The sequence below is a fragment of the Callithrix jacchus genome, chromosome X (assembly GCF_049354715.1).
Source record: "Callithrix jacchus isolate 240 chromosome X, calJac240_pri, whole genome shotgun sequence".
NCBI lineage: Eukaryota > Metazoa > Chordata > Mammalia > Primates > Cebidae > Callithrix > Callithrix jacchus.
In genome coordinates this window covers 138,877,439-138,901,367 of record NC_133524.1, presented here as the reverse complement: position 1 = coordinate 138,901,367, position 23,929 = coordinate 138,877,439, and the positions used below count along the sequence as shown (strand labels likewise).

Below are 23,929 nucleotides of genomic sequence, written 5' to 3'. Positions count from 1 at the left end.
CACTAAAGTGCCCTTAGAAATTCTGATCCCCAAATTCCTGAGGATACTAATTTTAGTAATAATAAACTCAGGTCTACTGCACAGTGGCTATGCATGAATTGCTCTTCTCTATTGCAACTCCCCTCTCTTGACAAACCAGTTCTTTCTAGGCAGTGAGCAAGGCAAACTCATTTGAGTAGTTACAGTTCCTTCACTGTCAACCATTTTATAGCCTGTGAATTTTAGGTGTTTACCTAAATAAGAACCTTAAGATTAAATATATGGTCATTTTAAATAATTCAAGATTTAACTATTTTCATTAAACAAGTATTAATTTCTTATTTATAAAAATTACGCAAGTAAAGATCATTCCATTTTGGGCATGGTTTATAGTTTTGTATCCCTTATGCCACATTTTGACACCCTATTATGTTTAGCAGGAATAAGTGTGAAATTGCTTGATCAATAAATGCAAACAAAAATGTACAGTGGAAATTCTTAAGACATTTCTAATATTACTTTACCAATAATTTTAAGGCTAGCTTATTTACAATTTTTTATGTCATATGAACTTGAAAGTATTTGGGTTTATTGTTTAATTTATGAGTACTCTTGATATGGTTTGGCTCTGTGTCCCCATCCAAATCTCACCTCAAATTGCAATACCCACAAATCAAGGAAGGGACCTGTAATCCTGATGTGCCAAGGGAGGAAAATTATTGGATCATAGGGATGGTATCCCCCATGCTATCTCATGATAGTGAGTGAAGTGTCACAAGATCCAATAGTTTCAAAAGTGGGCAATTTTTTCCCTGTACTCTCACTTCTGTCTCCTGACACCCTGTGATGAAGGTGAGTGCTTCCCCTTTGCCTTTCACCATAAGTTTTCTGAGACCTCTCAAGCCATAATACGGAAATGGGAGTCAATTAAACCTCTTTCCTTTATAAATTACCCAGTCTCAGTGAAGTTCTTTAAAGCAGTGTGAAAATGAATTAATACAGTAAATTGGTACTACAGAGAGTGGGGTACAGCTATAAAGATAAGATAACTTGAAAATATGGAAGTTGCATTGGAACTGGCTAATAGTCAGGGGTTGAAACAGTTTGGAGGGCTCAGAAGAAGAGAGAAAGATATAGGGAAGTTTGGAACTTCCTATACACTTGTTGAATGGTTTTGACTAAAATGCTGACAATGATGTGTACAATAAAGTCCAGGCTGAGGGGGTAGTCTCAAACGGAGATGAGGAATTTCTTGGGAACTGAAGCAAATGTCACTCTTGTGCTTTAGCAAAGAGACTGAAGGCATTCTGCCCCCACCCTAGAGACCTATAGAATATAGAACTTGAGAGACATGATCTGAAATTGGAACTTATGTTTAAAAAGGAAGCAGAGCATAAAAGTTTGAAAAATTTGCAGCCTCATGATGTGATAGAAAACCAAAACCTATTTTCTAAGGAGAAATTCAAGCCTGCTGCAGAAATTTGCATAAGTAACCAGGAGCCAAATGTAAATTGCCAAGACAATGGGGTAAAATGTCTCCAGGACATGTCAGGGGTCTTGGCAGCAGACACTCCTGTTACAGGTGCCAAGGCCTAGGAGGAATAAATGGTTTTGTGAGCTGAGCCCAGGGCCCCCGATCTATGAAGCCTCACAATTTGGTGTCCTGCATCCTAGCCACTCCAGCTCCAGCCATGGCTAAATGGCACCAAACTACAGCTGGGGCCATTGCTTCAGAGGGTGTAAGTCCCAAGCCTTTGTGGATTCCATGTGGTGTTGAGCCTGTGGGTTCACAGAAGACAAGAATTGAGGTTTGAGAACCTCCTAGATATCAGAGGATATATGGAGACACCAGGATGTCCAGGCAGAATGGAGAACCTCTTCTAGGGTAGTACAGAAGAGAAATGTGAGGTTAGAGCCCCCCCACAGAGTCCCCACAGAGGCACTGCCTAGTAGAACTATGAGAAAAAGGCAACCCTCTTCCAGACCCAAAAACGGTAGATCCACTGACAGTTTGCATTGTGTGCTTGGAAAAGCTGAAAGCAATCAACACCAGCCGTGAAAGCAGCCAGGGATTGGGGACTATAACATGCAGAGCCACAGAAGCAGAGCTGCTCAAGGCTGTGGATGCCTACCCCTTGCATTAGCATGCCCTGTATGTAAGACATGGAGTCAAAGAAGATTATTTTGGAGCTTTAAGATTTAATAACTGCCCTGTTGGATTTAGGACTTCCATGGGGCCGGTGGCCCCTTTGTTTTGACCAATTTCTTCCATTTGGAATGGAAACATTTACCCAATGCCTGTATCCTCATTGTTCCTTGGATATAACTAACTTTTTTTGATTTTACAGGCTTACAGGTGGAAGGAACTTGTCTCAAATGAGATATCAGACTTGGACATTTAAGTTAATGCTGGAATGAGTTAAGACTTTGGGGGCCTGTGGGAAGGAATGATAAGTTTTGAAATGTGAAGACATGAGATTTAGGAGGGGCTAGGAATGGAATAATATAGTTAGGCTTTGTGCCTCCACCCAAATCTCATCTTGAATTATAATACCCATATTCCTTTTTGTCTAGGATGAGACCTGGAGGGAGATGATTGGATCATGGGGGCAGATTCCCCCATGCTGTTCTCATGATAGAGAGTGAGTTCTCACAAGATCTGATGGTTTTAAAAGTGTCAGTTTTCTTTTTCCTACATTCACTTCTCTCTCCTGCCACCTTGTGAAGAAGGTGCCTCCTTCCTGTTCACCTTCCACCATGATTGTAATTTTCCTGAGGCCACCTCAGCCATATGGAACTGTGAGTCAATTAAACCTCTTTCCTTTATAAATTATCCAGTCTCAGTGAAGTTCTTTACAGCAGCAAGTAAACTAATAGAACTCTTTAAGCCAAATTGGTACCTTGGGGCCAAAACACATTGAAATACATGCATGTACATATAAACACACACACATACACACTCATACAACAAAAGGTCCTATAGCTTTTACTTCAGAACTCTAGTCATGAGATATTAATACAAACTCATTGGTTTGCAAAATAGTAACAGGAAGAAATGGTTGGATGCAAACAGTGGATTTTATCTAAGTAGAAAAGTAACAACAGCTTTAAAGCAGGCAGAAAAGAAAACAGAGAAAAAGAGAACTTAGGAACTGTATAGTTTGCAGGTCAAACTTAGGACTATTTTTTCTTAGTGTAAATGTGCACCGACATCATAGTTCCACTTAACACAAACTCTAGCAAGTAGAAGAACCATAAAATCAACAGAGTTCCCCAAAAGGGAAAATTCTCCTTGTTTTCTCCTCATTCGTAGATTATTTATTTCCCACTTCTTTTTTTGCTTAAAAAGAGGAACTGAGCTGTGGCCTAGGGTTTTTGTGGAGTGGGTCAAAGTGTGTGCTGGTTGTGGGACTCCACAGTGTATTACGTCTTAGTCATTTCTGCCCTCTTACCTGTCTCAGTATCTCTCTCCAGAAGTCAAAGCACCTCCAGGAAGGCTGAAAGAGCAAAACGGCCAGTTCCCATATGTGCTTCTTAGACAGCCTTTTTTAAACTAATTTTGATGGCAGTTCCCTGTAGGGATTCTGTATGTCACAGAAGCTCAGTAATGTGGTTTGGCTCTGTGTCCCCACCAAAATCCCATCTTGTACCTCCCATAATTCTCATGTGTTGTGGCAGGGACCCAGTGGGAAATGATTTAATCATGTGGGCTGGTCTTTCCCATGCTGTTCATGTGATAGTGAATGGGTCTCATGAGATCTGATGGTTTTAAAAATAGGAATCTCCCTGCACAAGCTCTGTCTTTGCCTGCTTCCATTCATGTAAGATGTGATTTGCTCCTCCTTGCCTTCCACCACAATTTTGAGGTCTTCCAAGCCACATGAAACTGTAAGTCCATTAAACCCTGTATAAATTACCCAGTCTCAAGTATGTCTTTGTCAGCCGTGTGAATAAGTACTAATACAGTAAATTGGTACCAGTAGAGTTGGGGGCTACTGGAAAGATACCTGAAAATTTGGCTGCAACTTTGGAACTGGGTAACAGGCAGAGTTTGGAACAGTTTGAAGGGCTCACAAGAAGACAGAAAAACATGGGAAAGTTTGAAACTTCCTGAAGACTTGTTGAATGGCTTTGGCCAAAATGATGATAGCGATATGGATAATAAAGTCCAGGCTGAGATGGTTTCAGATGGAGAGGAGGGACTTGTTGGGAACTGGAGCAAAGGTGAGTCTTGTTATGTTTTAGCAAACACACTGTATGGCATTTTGCCCCTGCCCTAGAGATGTGTGGAACTTTACACTTGAGAGATTATTTATGATATCTGGTAGAAGAAATTTCTAAGCAGCAAAACATTCAGGATGTCACTTAGGTGCTGTTAAGGCATTCATGTTTATAAGTGAAGCAGAACATGAAAGTTCAGAAAATGTGTAGCCTGATATTGTGATAAAAAAGAAAATTCTATTTTCTGAGGAGAAATCCAAGCTGGATGCAGAAAATTTGCAGAAGTAACAAGGAGCCAAATGTTAATCCCCAAGACAATCAAGAAAACGTCTCCAGGGCATGGCAGAGGTCTTCATGGCAGCCCCTCCCATCATAGGCCTAGAGGCTTGGGAGGAAAAAGTGGTTTAGAGGGTCAGGGCCAGGGTCCCCATGCTGTGTGCAGCCTACGGACTTGGTGCCCTGCATCTCAGCTACTCCAGCCATGACTAAAATTGGCCAGGGTATAGCTTGGGCTATTGCTTCAGAGGGTGGAAGCCATAAGCCTTGTCAGCTTCCATGTGGTATTGAGCTTGTGAGTGAACAAAAGTCAAAAATTAAGGTTTTGATTAGCTACAGATTTGACTAATTATTATTGACAATGAGTGCATCTCTTCATGGATATATATAAATAGTTATGGGTATAATTAGTTATAGACAGTTATAGTCATAGAGAGGTAGAAGCTTAGAGTTATATTTCTTTGATCTGTAATGTAGTCTAGTCACCAAAATAACTTTAGGTCTCGCAAAGCTTTCATCAAGCAGGGTGACTGGGCAGCATGTTTTTCATATTTGATTCCACCACATTACGTTCATTTATTGTTACTTATAGAGAATCTAAAGTACAATGTCTTAAGACATAAACTCATGTATGTAAACTCCTGGGAGGTTTCTTGTGCTCCTACATTCCATTTGTTATGCTCAAACACCAGGAGGTTCATGATGAATTAAAAAGCCAACCACCTGTGCAATTTTTATTCCTAGCAAGTGCTTCCACTCAGAAGCCCTGGCTCCTGTCCAATTATAAGGGAAAGTGAGCCAAAAAGAAAAAGAAAAAGAAAAAACTCTATGAGGAAACTTGATAATTCCAATTTTAGTACCTCTGAATCACTCCTGTCTAAACCCTCAGTCCAGTGTTCCCTTGAGGAAAAACGTTTCCATGACACTGAAATTCAGATATGCCTTTAGTCCAAACTGGAAAGTAAGACAGGCATACAAGGTGGTCAACAACATAGTCTATCTACCTTTCAAGGTCTTATACATTTACTAAGTGCCAGTTAAAATCCTACCTCCTCCAATAAGTCTTTGCAGATGTTTAAAGTCAGGATTCATCTATTATTTTTTCACAAAGCTCTGTTTGTAGGTCTAGTGTAGCACTGAATACAGTCTTAGTTGCATTGGCTTTAATATTAATGACTCTGTTTCCCTCAGTGGAGTATAAGCTTCTAGAGAATAGAGATGCATGCTTAATTTGTTTCTCTATGCACTAGAGATTGGCAGTGGTTCTAAATTATTGGAGTATGTCATTCTTGTGAAATCAGTCACAATGAACATAACTAACAATAGAATATCAAAGCTTATGATGGCATATTCTGCTTTGGCATATACACATGCATGTGTATACATTATATGTGTATAAATACAAACCTGCAAGCTTCGCACATGTATCCCAGAACTTAAAGTAAAATTAATAAAGAAACAAAACAAAACAAAAAGGGCGGCCAGTACAGGCCCAATTGAAAGGTGGCATTTGACTTGAAAGAGGGTCAGTGCCATGGATGTATAGGAAAGAATCATCCCAGGATGAAGCAGCAGCCAGTGCAAAGACTCCAAACAGGGAATGAGCCCAGCATGATCAAGGGACAGCAAGGAGTCCAGGGTGGTTGAAGCAGAGTGAAGTGAAGCCCCACTTCTCCATGCACCCACCATGTCTTGTATCCCAATACACTGCTGCCCTTTCTCTATCCTCCCCATGTTGCCTTGCCATGCTATCACCTGGCACACTGTCAGTTTTCTCTCATGGGACTTGGACAACTAACTCCCCCTCTAGGGATATTTTCTGCCTCAGATTACAGAGACTCACCTGCCTCTGCTTTTACACTCAAGTACTGTGCTGCAGCTAATTCAAGTCCTGCATTCCAATGAAAGGGTGAGGTTATTCTCCCATGCACAGACCATCCAGCACTGCTCCCTGGTCACCTGCTGGCTGCAGCACAGGCAGCAGTGTCTGAACCTGGCCTCGGGAAGGAAGCTGGGGAGGTGCTTGTGGTTCCTGGAAATTCAGGGAAGAGGAAAGAACAGACCCAGGAACTCCAGAACATAGCTTTTGGCTGAGGAAACAAAGACTGACAAGAACAGCAGCTAGATTCCTGTTGACAGGCACCCACTACCTTTGCCTCTCAGACACTGCATCAGACCCTTTAGCTCATTAGACACACCTGAGAGATAAAGATCAGGAAACTCCTAGGGCACTCCCAAGCCCACAGTTTCTGAGGGTTGGAGCTGGGATTTGCATGAGGCTTCAGGACCCATTGTCATAACTGCTGTGCTGGGCTCACTTAAACCCCACGTTACCTGTGTGTAAAATGCGACTAGACATTGTTTCCTGTTCCATCTGCCTCTAAATGGTTGTGAATTTGGTCAAAAGACAAAGTCTAGAGGAAGAGTTTATCTGCCACTCTTTTCTAACTTTCTTTTTAATAGCTCAGATTACTTGTAGGTGGTATACTTGTTTAAAACAGAAATGGTGACCTTTCTGTTTTATGAGGTTTCCAGCTTAGTATCTGAAATGCAGAAAGACACTGGGTATGTTCATTTGTGAATCTACAATCTCAATACATTCCCTTCTCTCTACATAAGACTTTCTAGCAATATATTGAACTCTTTCTAACATGAATGCTCACATTTTCTTTAGGCAACTTCTTGTCACTGCCTGTCACTCATTCTTCCTAGGGGATATCTCCATTCAGCAGAGGGAAGTCCAGCTTCCAAAATGAAATCTGAAGTTAGCTTCTGTGTAATTTATCTACCTGATCTTCAACCCTTACAGCAGAAGCTTGAACGAAAGCACATAATTGAAATATTCCTTTTAAGTTAAGAGATCAGGCTATCACCCAAGAGTCCCTTCTAAAACAATAAGCGTTAGCTGTCAAACACCCTCACCAAGCCCCATACAGTACTAGACATTTCCAATGCAAAATTCTGCACTAGGCAGAGGCCTGGGGTTGTCTACTTTGTTCTTGGTTCATTCTGTAAACAGCATACCCAGAGGCGATCTCATGGTATGTACACACTTGGAATAATTTGATTGAATGCCCCCAGTACTTACCTCACAGGATGTTTCAGGACAGAATCTGCCACCAAATGACTTTGTCAGAAATGTGCTCATCCCTTTGCCTCACCCGTGTCCAATTATCTTGAGGATGTTAGCTTTTTGCTTCTTTCACCTATACTCTGTAAATATGCGGTAATTCACCTAAGGTCCTGGTTTTCAAATTACTCCTTTTCCTGACCTTGATTGCCAATCACCCCCTCCCTAGTAACCCCTGTTACTAGACAGTTGGAATTCACTTTTCTAAATGAATCAATGACTTAATGTTGCCTACCATGACATTGGTTAACTTTCAGGGAAGTCTCAACAGAGGGGCACAATCCCAGGAGCAAATGTGCAGGGCAGAGCTTAATCTTCTCTCATATTTTAACCTTGCCCTTCAGCACCTTTAATCAGCCCTTACCTATAAAACTGAGGCTATCTCATATTCTTTCCCACAATTCTAAAATATCTCACTCTGCATTGTATCTTAGACAAGCAGCATTTATGCCCTGTGTCGCCTAAACAAGATGCCAACCCTGTTCAGCAACACATTCCAGATGGAATTTGTTACCTTCTTTTTTCTAACTTCTCATAAAATAGTTAGACCAGTGTTTTCCAAATATTATGTCATAATAGGAACACCAAATAAATATTAGTTACTGTCATGAATCCATGCATTGAGTTTAATAATATAACTCTCATTGAATATAATATAAAGTAGGTAGATACTTTAAAGATTTTTGTGTGCCGAAGTTCAGAGAAGTAAACCAAACTCTTGGGCATTATAGCTACAGACGTAAAATTTGAATAGAAGTCTTCATGACTATAAAATTTATGTTCTCTACCACTATGCTGTTCCTTTTCCATAAATGTCTGAACACAGAGGAAATAATCAAGTCTCAACTTGAGATACTGCCACATGCTTATGAGATTACAGAGCTAGTAAATATAAGAAAACATTTGTTGTGTTTCTGAAACTCCCACCTTCAGATGGAGACACTCACTATCTTACCAAATGTACTCTAACAGGAAAAATCAGTTTGCTTCAATTATGAAATTTAATGAGAAACACCAGTATATAAAATGGAAGTCATAGGTGTGATGTGGAGACAGACATCAACTCACTTGCCCCGAGAAATTCTACCTTTGGCAAATTAAGGGAAATATCTCTTGAAGCAATCTTCTCTGACCTGGGGATGGCGTTGGTTATTGGAAGAAAGTCTCCAAGAGAATAATTGAGAATTAATATGTGCCTTGAATTTGTATAAGCCATGAGATGGGATAGGAAATTCAGTTATGGGACTAGATCAATGTTAACACAACCCTCTAGGCTCATTAATATTCCACTAGAATCCATTGGATTAAAACTCTGGAGTCTCCCTCCATTAGACTTCCAGAGAAATGTACTTTTCTTTGTTTTTATGGCCATTATTGCTGACTTTTTTTGTGTCTGGGACATAATGAGTATTCATTAAAGTGTTTCAAAGGGACAAATCTATGAGAAATAGGATTGTAAATGCATTTTGTTAAATAGAAGAAAACGTATTTGTAAACAAAAACAGGTAGGAATGTGAATGGCTAGGTAGAAAGGATTCAGGAATGATGAATTTCTTGCAAAACTTCATAGAAATGCAACTATCTCCTCTGGAAAAAACAAAAACATCCAACATAAATAACTTTTTATCTATTTAGTCAAGAATGATTTCATGTTTAGTCTTAAAGTGGAGAAACCAATGAATCAACATTTTGGTCAAATTGCTTTTAAAAAGTCTCCTTACATCCCATGTAGAGATAATTTGCCCAAGGTGCTACAGTTACTAAGCAGAAATTTCTGGATGCAGGTGCTACTCCTGTGATTTGAAAGAGAGTAGATGTTGGAAATCCTATTCTTTTCACTATACTCTGCAAGGAAAAAAACAAATACTGGCAGCTACTGTGCAAACACATGAGAGGGTGGGTCTTATTTTGTCTGAAGAGGTTAGAGCGATTTCCAAAAAGTTATTATTTAACTCTGAAAGAATGTAAAAGGATTTTCCAAGAAGACAGGATAGGGAAGGTGATAGGGATTGGCTGTGTCGCCACTCAAATCTCATCTTGAATTATAGCTCTGATAATTCCCACATGTTGTAAGAAGGACCTGGTGGGAGGTAATTGAATCATAAGAGCAGCTTCCCCCATGCTGTTCTCGTGGTAATGAGTAAGTCTCACAAGATCTGATAGTTTTATAAGGGGAAACTCCTTCGCTTGGTTCTCATTTTCTTTTTGCTAGCTGCCATGTAAGACATCCCTTTGCTCTTCCTTCATTCGCCACCATGATTGTGAGGCCTCTGTAGCCATGTGGAACTGTGAGTCAATTAAACCTCTTTCCTTTATAAATCACCCAGTCTCAGTTATGTCTTTATTAGCAATGTGAATGCATGAAAATGAACTAATACAAAAGGATATCAAAATTATGTGTATTCATAATTCTCCTGCATGCATAAATGGAAAAGGAGTGACAATCTGTGTGCTCATTCAAGGATCTGCAAGTAACTGGTATGGCTTAAGATGATGCTGCACATGGGAGAGTAGTGCCTCCTTGGGTTGCAGAGGTTATACTATGGTGTGAATGTTTGCACTCTCCCCATCATATGCTGAAATCCTAACACAAGGCAATGGCATTAGGATATGGAACCATTTTTTGTTTCATCTTCAATTTCTTTCATCAGTGTTTTGTTTTCCTTGTATAAGACTTCTATGTTTGGCTAAATTGATACCTAGGTATTTTATATTCTTTTTAGCTATTCTAAATGGGATTCCTTTCTTGAGTTCTTTTTGAGACTGTTCACTGTCAGCATATATAAATGCTATTGATTTTTGTATGTTATTGTATTCTACAACTTTACTGAATCTGTTTATCACCTCTGACAGTTTTTGTGTGTGGAGTCTTCAGGAATTTTTCCAAATATAAGATTGTGTCCAAAAAACGGCTAATTTGGTTTCTTCCTTTCCAGTTTGGATGCCCTTTCTTTCTTTCTCTTACGTAATTGCTCTGGCCAGGATTTTCAGCACTACACTGAATAGAAGTGGTGAAAGTGGGCATCCTTGTCTTGTTCCACATCTTAGAGGAAAGACCTTCACTTTTTTCTCATTCAGTATGATTTTCTCTGTGGGTTTGTCATATATAGCCTTTATAATTTTGAGATATGTTCCTTCCATACTCAGCTTGATGGCAGTTTTTATCATAAGTGAATGGTGAATTTTATCAAATGCTTTTTAAGCATCTATTAATATCACCATACAGGTTTTTGTTCTTTTAATGTGATGTATCATGTTTATTGAGTTGCATATGTTGAAACATCTTTGCATCCCTGTGATGAATTCCACTTCATCATGGTGAATGATCATTTTTTGTACTAAAATGACTTTATTACAGTTGATTTTTAAAAACATTTCCTTTGCTATGATACAAAGGATACTTACAGACAAAATATTACATATGATCTTGTTTTCACTCATGTTCTGACAACTTGGTAACAGCTTTAAATGAGCAATCTATACAATTAATACAGGTTGAACTAGAAGGTATGCTGAACCAGAAGAGTACTGACAATGTACTATACAATAAGCCTTATCAGTCAGTGCTGTGGACCACTTATGTCAAAAAGAAAATACACTTCTGTACAGTCACCTTTACCAGCTGGTGCTGACAGAGAGAGAGAGGTTTCTTCCCCAATACAACCCTTGATAAACCTCCACTGTGAGCATCTGTTTGGTCCAAAAATTGAAAGGACAGTGCATATTTAAAATGAATTATTGGTAAAGTGGAAGAATATCACACTTTAAACATGATAATCTCCCAAAAATTATCAGTCCCAATTTTAAAAGACAACAAGTTCTTGGTCCATTATGAAAACCCTACAGGCACAAGGGCTTTGGGAGATGAGAAGATGAAGGCTGCAAAAAAGGAGGCAAGAAACCAAGCCAAAATCTAGGTCTTGCAAAATCATCATTTTTCCCTTCAGCAAAGGAAACTAGAAATGTACAAATTCATTGATGAACCTCAATGATAACATATCAGTTAGCTGATAACCCTCATTTTATCTGGACCCCTGACTTGTAGGAATAACTGAAATAGATTGTGGATAACAGATACCACTTTTATAAAAAAAACCTCTTGCTTAGTTAACATATTACCTTTAGCTACCAGAGCTGGTCCTGGGCTATTACAGGTGTCCATTCATCTCTCAATGGTCTACACAGAAATGATAAGGTTATAGCTTTCCTTCTTTTAAAATAAAAAGAAACTGAAGCATTTATTTTTTTGGGTAAATAGCAAAAATAAAAATAAACCCTGCCATTTGCACAAATAATCCAAATGGAGTGATATGGTCTTTTTAAAGTATTTATTTATTTTTAATATATATTTGATTGTGTTTTAGGTTTTGGGGTACATGTGAAGAACATGCAAGATTGTTGCATAGGTACATCCATGGCAATGTGGTTTGCTGCCTTCCTCCCCATCACCTATATCTGGCATTTCTCCCCATGTTCTCTCTCCCCAACTCCCCACCCCCCACTGTCCCTCCCTTACCTCCCCCCCACAGACCTCAGTGTGTGATGCTCCCCTCCCTGTGTCCATGTGTTCTCATTGTTCAACACCCACCTATGAGTAAGAACATGCAGTGTTCGATTTTCTGTTCTTGTGTCAGTTTGCTGAGAATGATCGTTTCCAGGTTCATCCATGTCCCTACAAAGGACATGAACTCATCATTTTTTAAGGCTGCATAGTATTCCATGGTGTATATCTGCCACATTTTCCCTGTCCAGTCTATCATCAATGGGCATGTGGGTTGGTTCCAAGTCTTTGCTATTGTAAACACTGCTGCAATGAACATTCATGTGCATGTGTTCTTATAATAAAACGATTTATAATCCTTTGGATATATACCCAGTAATGGGTTTGCTGGGTCAAATGGAATTTCTATTTCTAGGTCCTTGAGGAATCGCCACACAATGGTTGAACTAATTTACACTCCTACCAATAGTGTAAAAGTGTTCCTATTTCTCCACATCCTCTCCAGCATCTGTTGTCTCCAGATTTTTTAATGATTGCCATTCTAACTGGCATGAGATAGTATCTCAATGTGGTTTTGATTTGCATTTCTCTAATGACCAGTGATGATGAGCATTTTTCATATGTATGTTGGCCTCATATATGTCTTCTTTCATAAAGTGTCTGTTCATATCTTTCAGGAAGTAGAAAGGAAGAGGAACATGAAGAAAATTCAGAGAAAATGATGTACTAATTTTTTTCTTTTAAAACATTTCTACATGTGCAAAATAAAAATGCTGTTTGAGGAAAACAAGGGGAAATGAATACATAAAACTAAAATGTTGTTCCATATCCTTCTGGCCTATATGGTTTCTGTTGAGAAATTTGTTGCCATGGGAATTAGTTGGAGATCCTTTATATATTATTTATTTCTTTACTCTTGCAGTGTTTAGAATCTTCTCTTTGTCTTTGACCTTTGAGGGGTTTATTTTATGCCTTGAGGAAGTTTTACTTGGGTCAAATATGTTTGATGTTCTCTCTTCCTGTACTTGGATATTTATGTTTCTAAAGTTTTAGAAACTTTTCTAGCATTATTTCTTTAAATAAGCATTCTACTTTTTACTCCTGTTCAGCTCCTTCTTGAATACAAATAATTCTTAGTTTTGATCTTTTGTGGTAATATTTTATATCTCATAGGCAATCTTAATTGCTTTTTATTCTTTTTTCTTTCTCCTCTGACTGTATAATTTCAAATACCCTGTCTTCAAACACCCCAATTCTTTGAACTGCTTGATCTACTCTGTTGTTGAGAGCCTCTATTTAATTTTTCAGTTCAGACTCTTTAGCTCTAAGATTTCTATTTGATTTTATTTCAATCTCTTTGTTACATTTCTCCAATAAATTTCTGAATCACTTTTATTATCTTGGAGATCACTAACATTTTTTTTAACGTTTCAGATCATTTCTTTATTATTGGTTTTATAGAATTTTTTTTTTTCCTGGTGTTCTTTTTTTATTGCATTTTAGGTTTTGGGGTACATGTGCAGAACATGCAAGATAGTTGCATAGGTACACACATGGCAGTGTGTTTTGCTGCCTTCCTCCCCTTCACCCACATTTGGCATTTCTCCCCATGCTATCCCTCCACAGCTCCCCCCGCCACTGTCCCTCCCCTATTACCCCCAATAGACCCCAGTGTGTAGTACTCCCTTCCCTGTGTCCATGTGTTCTCATTGTTCATCACCCACCTATGAGTGAGAATATGCTGGACTGGGATCACTAACTTTTTTTTAAATTATTTTGAGTTGTTGGTCAGAGAGTTTACATATCATCATACAGTTAGCAACAGTTATGGGTTGCTTGCTTTATCCACTTAGAGAGATTATGACTTCTTGTTTCCTGTTGTGTCTTGTGGATATATGTCTATGTCTCTGCATAGAAGGATTAGGTAATTATTCTAGTCTTCTCTTTCTGTTTTGTTTTTATTTTTACTGGGCATATTACCTTAGAGGTTCTTTACGACTAGGTTGCTGACTCCTTTTATACTCTAGATTGGATCTTAACTCCTTAATCCTAGGTTTACAATGGCTTTAGTAAAGGATTGGAGTGCTGCCCTTCCTGAATACGGGAGGTGCCAAAATGGAAATTTTAGCAGTGAGGAAAGGTAGGTTAAGCAATTGTGCCCTGAGGACCAGTGGAATGAACCTCCTACAGTATGGTGTTGCTGAATAGTCACCCTGATTTTACATCTCCTTTTGCTAAGTTACAGAGCAGTGTTTCCAGGGCTGGAATGGTAGTACCACCACCTCCCCCATTTGTGTCTGTTTGTCCTCAGGAATATTTCTTACTTCAGGTTATTGTAATGCTTTTAGTGAGTAAAGGCAAGGACAGATCTCCTACCAGATAATCCAAGATAGTGAGAAAACTTGTAGCCAATCTCAATCTCATTTTTTTCCAGTAGAGAAACTGAGTTGGGGGAAACATTTTTGCATGCTTGGTTCTGGGCAGAATTGAGGAAGATGTCATACATGTGGAAGTCTGATTATCTTACTGTCCACTCGAAGATTTTTCACTATTTTGTGGCCCTGGAAACTGTCTCATCTCATATTTTATTTCCAGGATATTGCTGGTAGCAATCTTCACAGTGTGAATTGGTTTTTGGTTTTGCAGGAGAGAAAGGGAAATGAAGTCAGCATGCTTCTACACAATCATAGTGGAACCACCATAGCTTTTTTTTATTATGTTTTTAGTATCATACATGGGGCTTTATATTTCTACCTAAAATTCAAGTTGAAACATCTGACAATTTTATTGGAGAAGACTTTATCTTTGCATGACATAAATGAAATAGTTATTTTTTAAAGTCTGATCTACAATCTTGAGATTAAAACTTTTCATTCCCATAATATTTTATAGCATATACTTGTGACTCTGTTTACTCAGAAATGAAATGTTATTAAAATGTTGTTCTTTTGCTTAAACAGATAGCAGGTACTGAGTAAAGAATATTTACCACATAAAACGTCCATTAAAAAAGCAAGTTTAATTGTTTTAGATTGTTCTCAAAGAAATTGTGATACTTAATAGACATGTGTCATTGATCATTGGAAAGTCTGATGCATCTAGTCTTTTCACACCAATAAATGTATTTTGTACTTGACTGTCTTACTGAACTTAAGCCTAAGAATAATAAGAATATCCAGAAGAAATTAGGTGATAACCTATAAGTATGTGGTACCTCAAGTCTAGAACAAGTCAGATTTTCCTGATATTTCAATTCTGAATTTGAATTGAACCCAATTCAATTCAAAACAACTGAACTAACCTTAAAAAGATGTAAATGATTGGAGAAGAGCTGAATTACAAAGTGAATATGCTTCTGATATGGCAGGACTTCTGATCTCTGTTAGTGTTGCAAATGGTATGGATAAGTTTTGTCGTGTGTATATGTGTTTACACACATGTGTGGGTGTGTGTCATGCAGATGTGCTTTAACTAAATAAAAAAGAAGAACGTCCTCTATACTAAAATTATCACTGAGAAAATTTGCCTTCCATGTGTCAGCATTTTTTATTCCTATTGTAAGAAAAACATATATTAATAAAAGCATGTATGCTTTTTTTTTGCTTTTTGTCTTTATTTTTTTTTTAATTGAATTTTAGGTTTTGGGGTACATGTGCAGAACATGCAAGACAGTTGCATAGGTACACACATGTCAGTGTGTTTTGCTGCCTTCCTCCCCTTCACCCACATTTGGCCTTTATCCCCAGGCTATCCCTCCCCAGCTCCTCCCCGCTGTCCCTCCCCTATTCCCCCCAATAGACCCCAGTGTGTAGTACTCCCTTCCCTGTGTCCATGTGTTCTCATTTTTTCATGATGGATTAGAGAAAGCAAAGAATATTCCAAAGGATATTTTTAAAGGACAATGACCCTGATGTTGCAGAGATGCACGATTAACATAACAGAAGGCCAGTCAGAATCACACTTTGCCTGTTGGAAAAGTGGTTCCTCTGTCTATCACCTTACATTTCTGCCTACTCAGGCACTCCAATAGCTTCGTTTTGAATTACCTTTACCTTTCTATTTTCCCCTTTATTTGGCAACTGTCATTTTAATTACCTAGAGAAATCTCTATGCATTTTCTCCCAGGAGATTTTTGAATAGTAATAATATACCATTAGCCATCTTTGGGGAAAAAGCAAGTATTTCCTGAACATTAATCTTACTAATATTCCTTTGAGTTGCCTGTTTCTTACTCAAGTCATATTTCAGATTTCAAGATACAATTCTGACTTGTATTTTTTAGAAAAAAACAGCCCATGGGCTGGTACTAAGAAGAAAACTATTCTCTTATTTTCAAAACATTCTGGGAAAACAGCATTAACACAACCATATATCACATTGCACATGTTTAAAATTCTTTACAATTCATATGTTTGCTCCTTACAACATTGTTTTCAGGATATTAAGGAAGACATTGGGATGGATTCGCATTTTTCATTGCAAGGAAACCTAATAACATTAAGAGAAGCCATTTCAGGTTAGGTTAAAGGAGTGGATGATTGGCTTTTATCACACATCTAGTACATGACAAAGCCAGAACTCTAACCTAGGATTTCAGTTTCTTACCCACACATTCTCCTTCTCTAAATCTTAAATTACTTTTGTCTTCTTTATTCCTTAAATGATAAAGATGAGTTACATTTTACTGGGCATTTTATTGGTATCTTTACATAACTCATCCAATTCATGTATTTGAAATGCATCTTCTTTACGGACATGGACACTTTCACGAAGAGACAAGTGAGACTGAATGCTAAAATCGGTGCCATTTGAACAGGTGAAAAGAGACTTGTTAATTAGACATGCTTTGCTGGTTTTAGCTGCTGTTGCTGCTACTACTACTGCTGCTACGCCTAGAGACACAGTAACAGCATTTGCGCACATTGGTGGCAGCAGTAGACAGGATACGGGGATATAATTATAAATCAGCACCTGAGGAAGGGAAGACTCCTTTGGGGAGCATCCCATTGCTAAAGGAAAACTGTTAGCAGCTATGATGAGACTAGGAAAGGTGTTCTGAGTACTTTAGCAATTGCAAGGCTAGGAACAGGAAGTAGTTGAGGAAGAGGAAAAATGTGAAAATATTCCTCCACCAATCTCCAGTTTATTTTTTCTCCAGATAGCACTCAGCAGTGTTATTTGTATTACGAATAGGAATGGTTTCAGGAATAGTTGGCTTCTCTTGAACAAAAAGGGACTGCAGGTGCAGAAAGCATGGTTATGTGTGTGAAGCTTGAGCTCCGGTGTCGAATAAAAAACTGCCTCTGCTATTTTCAAGTTATGTGAATGGGGAACAATTACTTACATCTCTGAGTCTTTGTTTCCTTAGCTTTCAAATGTATATGATAATAGCTAGGTCAGAGAAAATCTTATTTGCTCATATCACTGTGCCACTCCTGCTAACCCCCAATATTTACTGACATGTTAGAATGAGATTCTCCAGTGCCAGGGCTCAGAAAAACACCACCTCAAAATATGACTATAGAAGACCAGAATATACCACATCAAAATATAGTTCTTTGGCATATTTTGAGCTACTTATTCTGAGACCCTGCAGACACCGGAGGAACTCTGAAAAGCTACCCTTTTGTAAAGAAAATTTGCATATATAAAAGAAATCTACATTAGCAAAAATATCTGTATCAGGAAGAGGGCTGCTGCAAGGCAATTTTTATTACCTAAGAGTTTTTTTTTAACTACATAACATGATAATCTTTATGCACTATATATTTTCTCTTCTTAACCTCCCATAACTTGTGGCTACCACCAACCTAGAAGTCCCAATCACCTATTTCTTTCTTTAGCTCAGGATGTTATATAAGTTTTAATCATCTTGCTCTTCTTTGAGTCTCATGTTTTATGTGACTCTCATGTGGATTTATGCATTTAAATACGTCCTTACTCCTGTAGCTCAGGCAAAGAATCATGGAGGGTGGAAGAAAGCACTTTTTTCCTCTTTGACAAGAGAGATTAAGCATATAGGGATGGTGGTGGTGTGTGGAGGTGATGCTATTATTTACAGGGACTAACCATATGAAGGTGTGTATGGGGGGTTGCTATTATTTATAGATGAATTGTCACATGTCAGGCATTATTCTAAATAATGAAAGAGTTCAGAAAATGCCATCCCAAAATATACCACTTTGAATATCAAACTGAGGGTACTCAAGAAGCAGCAAATGCATGGAGGAGATTTCTCTGAATTTCCCTTATCTGCCTATAGGCAGATTCTACAAAATGAATGTAACTGTCATGATTCCTTTTTCCAGGAATCTCATAAACTAGGAATGATTAACTTGGATTAAAGGTGAGGAAAATGGATGTGTACACCACTCCCAGATGGGCTTCCACCTTTTCTTCTAAGGACTCCTTTATTTTTTCTCCAAATCATTTACTTTCGCTTATAAAGAAAGCATATAAGCTTCTATATATCACTGGGTTTGGGGGTATTCACTTTTCTTTTCTTTGATGCCCTCATGAATGTAATAAATCTGTGTATCATTTGTGCGGCTACTATGTCTACTGTCCGTTTGCTTCAAAGACTCAATTATCAAACCCTCAGAGGGTTGAAGTTACCTCTCCCCTACGGGGACTTCTAAATAATAACTTATTTATTCCTTCAAACATGTGTACATCTTCAATTTACACATTAGAAAACTGAAGTAAGGATAAGTTAAATAATTTGTCCAAGGTCACAGAGCTATTAAATGGCAGAGGCAAAATCTGAACCCAGAAGTCTTACTCTTAACCTTAATGCTTACTACATTACGTTTCCCCAAGTCTTAAATATTTTTTAAAAATGTGTTGCCTATGTGCATACAACAATCAAGTAGCACCTTTGTGAGATTTACTAAGCATCAAATGGCCAGAAATCAACAAAATTATCTTCAGATTCTACCTTATTCATTTTAAAGCTTCTTAATACCTATAGGGAAAAGACTTTGTTCTGTAAATATTTGTTAAGTCCTTTTGTTCTAGGGTATAGGTTAAGTCCATTTTATCTTTGTTGAGTTTCTATCTTGATGATCTGTCTGGTGCAGTCAGTGGAATACTGAAACTCCCCACTATTATTGCCATATATGACAAATCTACAGCCAACATTATTCTAAATGGAGAAAAATTGAAGGCATTCTCTCTGAGATGTGAAACAAGACAAGGATGCTCATTTTTACCACTTCTAATCAACACAGTACTGGAAGTCCTAGCCAGAGAAATAAGGCAAGATAAAGAAATAAAGCATATCTCAACTGGAAGAGAGGAAGTCAAACTGTTGCTGTTTACAGATGATACAATCGTATACCTAGAAAATCATAAAAACTCATCCAAAAGTCTCTTAGATCTGATAAACAAATCCAGTAAAGTCTTAGGTTACAAATTCAATGTACACAAATCAGTAGCATTGCTATATATCAACAAAAACCAAGTGGGCAATCAATCAAATTAAGAATTAAATCCCTTTTACAACACCTGTAGAAAAATGAAAATATCTAGGAAAATACTTAACAAAGGAGGTGAAAGATATCTACAAGGAAAACTATAAAACACTATTTAAAGTAAGCATGGAGGACGGAAACAAATGGAAATACATTCCATGCTCATCGATGGGAAGAATCGATATTGTGAAAATGACCATACTACCAAAAGCAATCCACAGATTTAATGAAATTCCTATCAAAATATCATACTTTTAAAAAAATCTAAAATTCACATAAAACCACAAAAATCCTGTAAAGTCTAAGCAATACTAAGCAAAAAGAACAAATTTGGAGGAATAACATTATCAAATTTCAAACTGTGCTACAAGGGTATAGTTACCAAAGCAGCATTGTACTGGTATAAAAATAGGCACTTAGACCAATGGAACAGAACAGAAAACCCAGAAATACACCCAAATACATGTTGCCAACCAATCTTCATCAAAGCCCAAAAAAACCTTAAATTTTAGAAAGAACACCCTATTCAATAAATGGTACTTGGAAGGCTGGCTAGCCACATGTCACATGTAGAAGAATAAAACTGGATCTCCATCTCTCACTTTGTACAAAAACCACCTTAAGGTGGATCGAAGACTTAAATCTAAGACCTGAAACCATAAAAATCTCAGAAGATAATATTGGAAAATCTCTTCTGGACATTAGAATAGGCAAAGAATTCATGAGTAAGACTCCAAAAGTAAAGTCAATGAAAACAAAAACAAATAAATGGGACTTCATTAAACCAAAAAGCTTCTGCACAGAAAAATAAATAACCAGCAGAATAAACAGACTACCCACAGAGTAGGAGAAAACATTTGCAAATTATGCATCCAAATAAATGACTAGTATCCAGAATCTACAAGGAATTCAAGTCAGCAAGAAAAAAAAAACACAAATAATCCCATCAGAAAGCGGCCAAAGATATAAATAGACATTCCTCAAAAGAAGATTTAAATCAAGTTTAGTCTAAAGCTCCCACGTTACATATTTTATGTTCGGCCTAAAGGTTTCTCTGTACATCGTAAACTATACCTAAATACAGTTATAAACAGACTGTAGCCTACTCTTGTGCCAGTCGCTGAGTTTCGGCCAAAGGTGGCCAAATATTCAAACCATATTCAAATAAGGAAAACACTGAGCTATAACCAATCCAGCTGTTTCTGTACCTCATTTCTAGTTTTTATACTTAACTTTATTTTTTCTGTTTATAAGTGTTTTTCCTCCATGTAGCTGTGCTGCAGTCTCTAAGACTATTTTGGCAAAGAAGGCTGCCCAATTTGCAAATTGTTCTTTGCTTAATTAAACTTTTAAAATTTTAATTTGACTATTTTTTTTTATCAATGGCATCAGAAAGGAGACCTGAAGTAGAGCTCCAAGGGATACCCAGGAGCACTAAGTGACAAAATGAAGTACTCACCAGGCCCATTATGTCTATTGCTCTCTCAGAGCATCTCGGGATAGTGGTAAATACTCAGATTCTGAAGTTCCTCAGATTTGTATTTTGAGCCCTCTGAGTTTCTTTGAACAAATTTCTGATCCCAACTGTGTTTGGAAGTCATGACAGAAACTGGACTGGGTCCAGGATCAAATTGGATCTGTCAATTAACTGGCTTGGATCCAGTTAGAGGCCTCTTATGTTTACTGGGACAGAAAAAAAAATGGTAGTAAATGGTAATATTGCAGAGGGTCTAAAATTCGGCTTTTAAAAATTCACAGAGATTTTTGTATTCTACTACTGTTTCATTTTGCGTGTGTGTTTAGGTAGAAAAAAAAATGGCCAAGTTGATAAAAGGGAACCTGAAAGCCAAAGCCAATATTTGAGATAAAAATGGGAATTTCTGAAGAACTGAGTTCCTTCAGTCTTATACATGCATAAGTATTAAGCCTCTAAAGCAGCAAAATCTTACAGAAATGGTGAAATATTACCAACGTTACAGTGGAAAGTTCCAAATGAACAACACTGCACTGAGCAAGTACATTTGAAAGTGAGGGTTCACGAGACAGTGGGACGTCCAGCTTCTGAGCGGTAACCTTTGTTGCGCTGACGATGAAAAAGAATTAAATACGGGTGATGTTGAGAAAGGAGGATTTTTATTCAGAAGTGTTCCCAATGTCACACGGTGGAAAAGGGAGGCAAGCACAAGACTAGGCCTAATCTCCATGGTATCTTTGGGCGGAAGACAGGTCAGGCCTCTGGATTCACTTACACTGAAGCCAATAAGAACAAAGGCATCATCTGGGAAGAGGAAACACTGATGGAATATTTGGAGAATCCCAAGAAGTATATCCCTGGAACAAAAATGATCTTTGTCAGCATTAAGAAGAAGGGAGAAAGGGAAGACTTAATAGCTTATCTCAAAAGAGCTACTAATGAGTAATAATTGGCCACTGCCTTATTTATTACAAAACAAATGTCTCATGACTTTTCTATGTGTACCATACTTTAATAGATCTCATACACCAGAATCTACATCATGAGTGACTGACAGAATATTTTGTTGGGCAGTCCTGATTTAAGACTAAGACTGGCTTGTGGTTAAATGAATATGTTCAGTTTTTGGATTTTAATAGTAATTCCAATTTAGTAAATTCTATCACTGTTTACCCTTCTAAAGATGTGATTAGACTTCATTAGTAATGTTAAACTTTTCGCAAAGATGGTGAGTGCCATCTTAAAACTTACTGGAGATTGGTTTTATATTTAGATTTATATAACTGGTTATGTGAATATATTTAAATATGGGGGAAATTCCTTCACTGTCTCAGAACCAAGCAAGATTCACCTGTGTTTTGTGTTCACTTGCCTCTTAAAGGCAAGGTTGAAGATAAATGGGTAGCAATAGCTATTTTATATTTTTGGCCTTAACTATGCCAATCTAATTAGTGTTCCCTGTATTTAAAATGGTTCCTTTTACCTATTGAAAGGCATTTTGTGTGGTTTATGTGTAATATCAAAAATTATTTAACACTTCACACATTTTATAGATGATCTATAAGGTCACATGCTTTTAAAATAGTAGCCAATTAAACTTCACTCTTGTATTCTTTACAATCTAAGTCAAACTAAGTTATAATATAGGATTGTCTTTAAAAACAGCCATTCAGAAACAAAACTATATAACTGCTGTGTATTTGTGATTGGGAGTGGTGCTTTTACCAACTCAAAAGGATTAAAGTAGAAGAGATATACACAAATTTAAAAATGATGTGTGATCATAAGACTTAAGATAATTAAAAAGAAAACCACAGATCATAAAAGAAAAGAAAATGAGGGCTCACAAATTAGTCTCATCTAGGGATGCCTATTGATAAGCAGAAGCTTCTAAAAAGATTTCAAAATTTATATTTAAAAATTTTCTGAGATATTTGTAGTAATTTCTGATGGTGGTTTGTATTTCTGTGGAATTAATGGTGATATCCCCTTTATCATTTTATATTGCATCTATTTGAGTCTTCTCTCTTTTTTATTAGTCTGGCTAGTAGTCTATTTTGTTGATCTTTTTGAAAAACCCACTCCTGGACTTATTGGTTTTTTGAAGGCTTGTCTCTATCTCCTTCAGTTCTGCTCTGATCTTAGTTATTTCTTGTCTTCTGCTAGCTTTTGAATTTATTTGATCTTGCTCCTCTCATGCTTTTAATTGTGATGATAGAGTGTCAATTTTACATCTTTCCTCACTTCTCATATGGGCATTTAGTGCTATAAATTTCCCTCTAGACACTGCTGTAAATGTGTTCCAGAGATTCTGGTACATTGTGTTGTCATTCTTATTGGTTTTGAAGAACATCTTTATTTCTGCCTTTATTTCATTATTTATCCAGTAGTCATTCAGGAGCAGGTTGTACATTATCGATGTAGTCATGCAGTTTTAAGTGAGTTTCTTTCTTTTTTTTTTTTTTTTTTGAGATGGAGTTTCGCTATTGTTACCCAGGCTGGCGCGCAATGGCGCGATCTCGGCTCACTGCAACCTCCGTCTCCTGGGTTCAGTCAATTCTCCTGCCTCAGCCTCCCGAGTAGCTGGGATTACAGGCACGCGCCACCATGCCCAGCTAATTTTTTGTATTTTTAGTAGAGACGGGGTTTCACCATGTTGACCAGGATGGTCTCCATCTCTTGACCTCATGATCCACCCGCCTCGGCCTCCCAAAGTGCTGGAATTACAGGCGTGAGCCATTGCGCCTGGCCCCTGAGTGAGTTTCTTAATCCTGAGTTCTAATTTGGTTGCACTGGTCTGAGAGACTGTTTGTTATGATTTCCATTCTTTTGCATTTGCTAAGGAGTGATTTACTTCCAATTATGTGGTCAGTTTT

The 23,929-nt window shown here is 37.7% G+C and overlaps 1 pseudogene; it reads left to right on the top strand.

The window, feature by feature from the left end:
- The first annotated feature begins 4,133 nt into the window (after window positions 1–4,133).
- On the top strand, window positions 4,134–22,208 carry LOC108589779 (cytochrome c pseudogene; annotated as a pseudogene).
- Window positions 22,209–23,929: the final 1,721 nt, after the last annotated feature.